Here is a 6,700-nt window from a genome sequence, read left to right on the forward strand (position 1 = left end):
ACAGACACACCCTGTACCTGAATGACTCAGAAGGAGGCTGAATGAATAAACAGACCCCTGGCTTCTGGGATCTTATGAGTTTGCAAAGGAAAAAATCAAGTGACAGTTAATTCACAGCTGCCTGAAAGCCCTCGTCAACAGCGTTGCACCCAGCACATACCCACAAATTCAACAACAGTATGTGCATACAATGTAGAAACTAAGATAACGGTCCTCTAGACTCTAGAGTAGACTCTGATTGGGTTTGAGGACTTACTTCATTTAAAAGGGGAAATATGCTGAGTCTGCCCAATGGCCATCTGGCAAACTCCACCCCATCCACTAATTTATGAGTTCTTTAAAGAGAAAGGAATTAAAGTGAATTGCACACCCAGACTATATCAGGCATGTGATAGATTATCTAATTTAACACTACTACTCTGTGAAGCAAGCATTGTTGGTCATTTTATTGATGAGAGAAATGTCACTCAGACAGCTTAAGTCGCTAGATGTCCCAGCTCGTGAGTGCCCGCTCTGGGTTCCAAAACTTAAATGCTGCAGATGCCGTGTCTCCCAGGTCAAACACTCTCAGTCAATAAACAGTTCAGGAATTGAAATGCATGTTCCTGAAGGGAAGCAAACCTCTAGTTTTAAAGTTTTAAAATTGTATGTATTTTTTGACTATGCATGTCTACAAAATGTATTCAAAGATATGCTAATGAATGTCCTTTTAAAACCACTTATTTACTGAGTATGCAAGTCTGTAAAACATGTATACAAAAGTATAGATGTCCTTTTTTTCACCATCATGCATTTTCTTTTTGCCAAAATATTTTATTAAATTTTATTTTTATTTTTACCACCTTTTTATTATTAAGATTTTTTTTTTGAGCAGTTTTAGGTTCACAGCAAAATTGAGTGGGAGATACAGAGATTTCCCATATACCCCCTGCCCCCACACAGGCATTACCTCTCCATTATCAACATCCCCACCAGAGTGGTACCTTTGTTACAATCGATGAACCTACATTGTTACATCATTGTCACCCAGAGTCCATAGTTTACTTTAGGGTTCACTCTCTGTGTTGTACTTTCTATGGGTTTGGACAAACATATAATGATGCGTATCCATCCATCCTTATGGTACCATGTAGAATATTTTCACTGCCCTAAGAATCCTCTATGCTATTTCTCCAACCCCTCCCCTCATGAGTCTTTTTTAAAACCACTGACTTCCTGACTCTACATGTGTAAAAAATGTATATAAAGATATAATGAAGAACATTTTTAAAAACCTCTCATTATCTACCTATACCATCTAATGTAAGGTTAGAGTTTTAGTATTTGTGTACCAGATTCTAAGTGTTACACACATTAACTCATTTAATCCTTACCATGAGTTAGGTACTGTTATTATCTAATTTTACAAACAAGGAAACTGAGTCCCAGACATAGTAAGCAACGTGGTTAACGTGGGCTATGACTGTCGATGAGCTGCAGATTCTTAACCACTACTCCAAACCACCATGATAAACCTCAAGCATGTCGAAGAATTGTGCAGGGGAAGTCAGTCCTTTTCTTGTGAGTTGGTGAGGACGCCAACTGTTGGTGCGGACAACGGTCAGTATTGATCCAATGTTTTAAAGAGCTCAAACACTTTGCAGATGGTTATTCAGTAATATTCATCCTTAGTACACACCTATGAGACATAAGATGTAGATGACCACTCAGGCAGAATTAGAAAGTAGGCAAAGCTATTTGCAGCGACGGCTTCCTTACCAGTTCCAAGTTGCTGGTTCTCACGCATCTTTCTTCCCATTACTCTCAGGAGAGACCCTAAGAATCACATCTTCAAGCTATCTCCTGGCAGTTAGCCCCACTCCCTTTCTGCTGCTGCCTGGAAGCCAAGCCCAATGTTCCTACCTTCTTGTCCCACTGAAGTTATCATCTGTTGTCCAATTCACATTGAGTTTGCACCATTCCAAATTTTTTATTTCAAAGCAGCTTTGCTGTTCTTTATGCATGTTTTAGTGTCTCTCTTTAAGGGTTACCAGATGAAATACCATGCAATATTTGGGACATATACTAAAAAAATTGTTTGTTGTTAATCTGCAATTCAAATTTAGCTGGGTGAGCTCTATTTTTTATTTGCTAAATCTGGTGACCCCAATCTTTCCTGAATGCTCCAGTCAAATTCCAACTCTATCTCCTCCCCCCAATCCCCTGTAAAGATCCAACCCTCCTCTTACTCAATTATTCGTAGGAGAATAATTAGCTTTCTACTTCATGGAGAAAATGGTATCACCACTTCAATTTCCCTCCTCTCTAAATTCCAGCTTACTAACAAGTTCACCCACTCTCACCTCCTTCCCATAGCTTTACTCCTTCCTGAGGCAAACTCTTGCTCTCATCCCTGTGCTACTCCCCCCAAACTTTCTAAGACTCGGCTCAATTATTCCTTCTCTCTCTTGTACTTTCAATCCTTGGCCTCTGATGACTCTTTACCTTCAATTTACGTTAACATTTATGTGTTTCCTCTACCAAAAACTCACCGTCTTCCCCTCATACGGTGAGTTTCCAGTCTCTCTCTCTTCTCTTGTTTGCCAACATTTAAAACTATGTAGTGGAACATGATTGAGCTTTGGAACAAGACAGACGTGGGTTCAGCCTTAATACTGCCAGTTCCTCCTGTGTGACTTGGGGCAAGTTCCTTTAACTTTCTTGAGCCTCAGGTTTCTCACCTCTAAAATGGTATAACGATATTCTCTCTTTCAGCCATTGGGAAGATTAAAGAGCTTCATATGCGTAAAGGCCTCCTATAGAATAGAGTAAGCGCTTGCCCCTCCCCCTACCTCTACCTCTAACTCTGTTATATTCACTGTTTTCATTATCTCACTTTCCATCCACTTTCTTTTTGATTTTCAAATAAAATTATTTTTTAATCAAATTAATGCATGCACATGGTTAAAAAAAATCAAATAGTACAAAACTTGTAAGGAAGAGCATCAGTTCTCAGAGGTTCCATGACCCTCTAATCCTCCCAACCACTTTGAAGTCTTACTGATGTTTCTCATCTGGTAGCTACTTGAAAATCTCTAAATACAACATTTTATTTCTTGATTATCAATTTTAGACAATATCCATAGATTTTTCTGCCATGTTGAAGGAGTATTAATTCACTTACCCCTAAAACACATGCTTGTGTTATAAAGTTTCTAAATCCTTGCATGTCTGATGCTTTTAAAATTCTATTTTTACACTTGGCTAATGTTTTGGCTGGATATAGAGTTATAGGTTGTAAGTAATTTTCCCTGAGAACTTTGAAGGCATTACTCCCTTGTCTTTTAATTTCTAGTGCTACTGATAAAAAGTCTAAAGCTATTCTGATCAAAATTTCACATATGACTACTTTTTTCCTTCTGTGGATGTTCTTAGAATCTTCTCTTTCTCCACAGTGTTCCAGAATTATACAATGCTATACCTTAATTTTCCAGACTTTCTGCTGGACACATAATGGGCTCTTTATAGTCTGGGAAATTATCTGAAACTGTTTCTTCGATAAGTCCATCGTCTCTGTTTTCTCTATTCTCTCTTTCCGGAACCCCCACTATTCAGATTATGGACCATCTGGACTGATTTTTAAAATTTCCTCATATTTATTTTCCATTTTCCACATCTTCATCTTTTTTCTTATTTCTGGGAGATTTCTCAAGTTTATCTTTCAGCTCTCCAGTAAATATTCCCTTTCTGTTATCATACTTTTAATTCTAAATGCTTTCTTTTTTTATCCCTGAATATTTCGTTTTTACAGAACTCTGTTCTTGTTTCAGGGATGCCATATTTTCACTTGCCTCTGAGGATGTTAGAATGTTGTTGCTATTGCTGATATTTTCTCCTATTTTATTTATTGTCTCATTTTCCTGTTCGTTTTGGTCTCAGTCCGGTCCTTTGTGTCAAAGGCTTCATCTGATGATCTCTGGCTGTCCGCTCACATTTCTTGCAGAAGCACTGAAAGCTAATTAAAACTCTTTGTGAGGGGCTTGTCAATGAAGTGGTGCTAGGTGGTCAGGGTCCCAAATGTCAATATCTAGAGATCTCTATTCCTGGGTTGGTCAATTTCACCAGAGAGGAATTCTAAAATTTCTTGTCTGCCTTCTAGCATTTTCCTAAGTGAATCAAGGAAGAGCAATGGAGAGAAGGGGGGAGAATCTTATAGTCCACTGTTTAAATTTGAACTGAATCACAATGGTGGGGATCCCCACATACACACTCTCAGCTCTGCCAGGTGTCCCTGTGTCCAAAGACCCTCTGATTTAGCCCATTTGGAGAATAAACGTCCAGTCTCCTGCTGGAATGGGGGTATTGGTGCTTGTCTTGCTGTACAGGTTGGAGATGGAGGGCTGGAGATTTAGCTGTTAATTTTAATTTGGTAAAAAATAATTTTATTTAAAAATGAAAAGGGAAAATGAATGGAAAGTAAGATGTTGAAAGCAGTGAGTAGCAGGGTTAGAGAGAGATGGGGGAGGGTATGTGAAGCATTTTCTCTCTACTCTAGTAGATGTTTCACACTCAGTCCTCTTATTTCAGATCAGCATTTACCACCACTTTTAGAAGTACCTGGAGCTTCCATTTCCTGATCTTGTTTGAGGATCTGTAGTAGCAATTCAGCTTGCTTCTGGGATCCCCCTGCTCTGGCTCAGATTTCAACTTTCTCTGGTCTGAAAAGCCATTTACACACATTAATTTGTTTTCCAAAATTTTATTGCTATTGTCAAAGGCCAATTAACCCTGAAGCTAATGTAGCTTAAACTTTAGAGTCTTGCTTCCAAGGTCCTGGAAGGAGTCCTAGAAATATGTCCAAATAGTTATAAATATTAAAACTAAGGTATTTTAACCATAATCGGCTAGGCTTGCTGTCTCTTTCCATTAGGAAGACCCCTCTATTTTATTTCCCTACTTGTGGGGGTGGTTTTGGAATTGCCGTAGGCATTTTTGGGATCTGGCTAAGGGGAAATTGAATTTGGGATACATTTAGATTGAGTTCAGGAGGATATGTGAGTGAGGTTTACAGTTACTTCCATATTATTACTAGCCGTCCTAGTGTAGAAATGATTTTCAAGACTACTTCTACTGCCTTTCGTGGTTACTCCTGCTGTCATGATACAAACCTGCAGGGCTAGTGTCACATGACTCTGAGCCAGAAGCTAGTCTGGGGAAAATTCTTCCAAAGATGTCATGCGTAAATTGTATTTGGAGAGTTTGATTCTCTTTGACACCCAGTTAAAACAGATGTTCTCTTCTCTCCAGAATATATTTTATAACTCAGTATATATAATTATTAAACACATCATACTCTTTTCATTTTTTATGGAATTCACGCAAAAATGATTGATCAGAATGTGTGTATATGTCCAGTATTTGTAGAGTATAACTATTGCAATTTGGAGATAAATTTAGGATTATTTCAATAAAATATTTGAGGGGCTGGCCCAGTGGTGTAGTAGTTAAGTTCGCCCCTTCCGCTTTGGCAGCCTGGGGATCGCAGGTTCAGATCCTGGGCATGGACCTATGCACCACTTATCAAAGCCATGCTGTGGCAGCATCCCATATAAAGTAGAGAAAGATGAGCACGATGTTAGCCCAGGGCCAATCTTACTCAGCAAAAAAGAGGAGGACTGGCAACAGATGTTAGCTCAGGGCTAATCTTCCTCACAAAAAAACAAAACAAAACAAAAACAAAAAACAAACTTTGATCAAAATGCTAGAGGGAAGACTAAATTATCTTTCTATTCTCTCTAAAGAAAATTATATTTTAAAATTTTATCCCGTGAAGAGGAGATCAAAGGGTATGTAGCCAAAGATGTAAGAAAAAAAGTATGCAAGAAAATGTCTAAGGTAGCAACAAAAATATTGTTATTTTTATGATTTCATGCCTGTTTGTTAGCTTTTTAAAATTAGAAATTTGGGGTGATGTCTTTTCTTATTCTAAATTCATTTTATACCTAACTTTGTATTATTTTTCTAAATGAGGGCCCTCTATCTCCAATCGTATAAGCCTCTACCCCGCTCGTTTCTTCACCCATTCTTTTTGTCCTTATAAGTTTATTTATTACATCTAGTGGGATTGGGAGGGGGAGAAAAATGTGTGCAAACCTCCATGTTTTGACAGAAATTTCTGTTCATGATTTTTAAAAATCATATTTTTATTTTAATCAAATATGTACACATAATTTTTAAATGAAATATTTCTATAAAAGTTATTAATTTAAAAAATAATTCCTCCCTCCATTCTTGCTCCCCAATGGTAACCACTTTTACCTCTTTCACTTTTCCTTTGAGTATTTGCCTCCATGTTTTCTAATAATGTGCTTATGTTGACTTTTGGATTTTTTCAATTTTAAATATTGTGCATTGACTTTGTCCTTTGAATATTAGGATTTAGCTCTCTTAAACACACTGCCCTCTCCCACCCCACACAGTCTCCAGTCCTCCAAATATAGATTAAATGTTAATTTTTATATTATTATGATATGCAAATTTTACTCGCAGCTTAGCCATGTATGTGCTGTGATATATTTACTTTCATGTATACCTAGACTTAAATATTGTCTTTCTCTTGGTTTGCTCAGTTTTCTATGTACTTATTACTAATTCATCCCCATACTCTCAGGGCATTCAAACATATGAGCAAATATATTGAATTTATGGGGACATTCCTGAG

Source organism: Ceratotherium simum, chromosome 2, assembly GCF_057802395.1.
Source record: "Ceratotherium simum simum isolate JZ-2026a chromosome 2, ASM5780239v1, whole genome shotgun sequence".
Taxonomy (NCBI): Eukaryota; Metazoa; Chordata; class Mammalia; order Perissodactyla; family Rhinocerotidae; genus Ceratotherium; species Ceratotherium simum.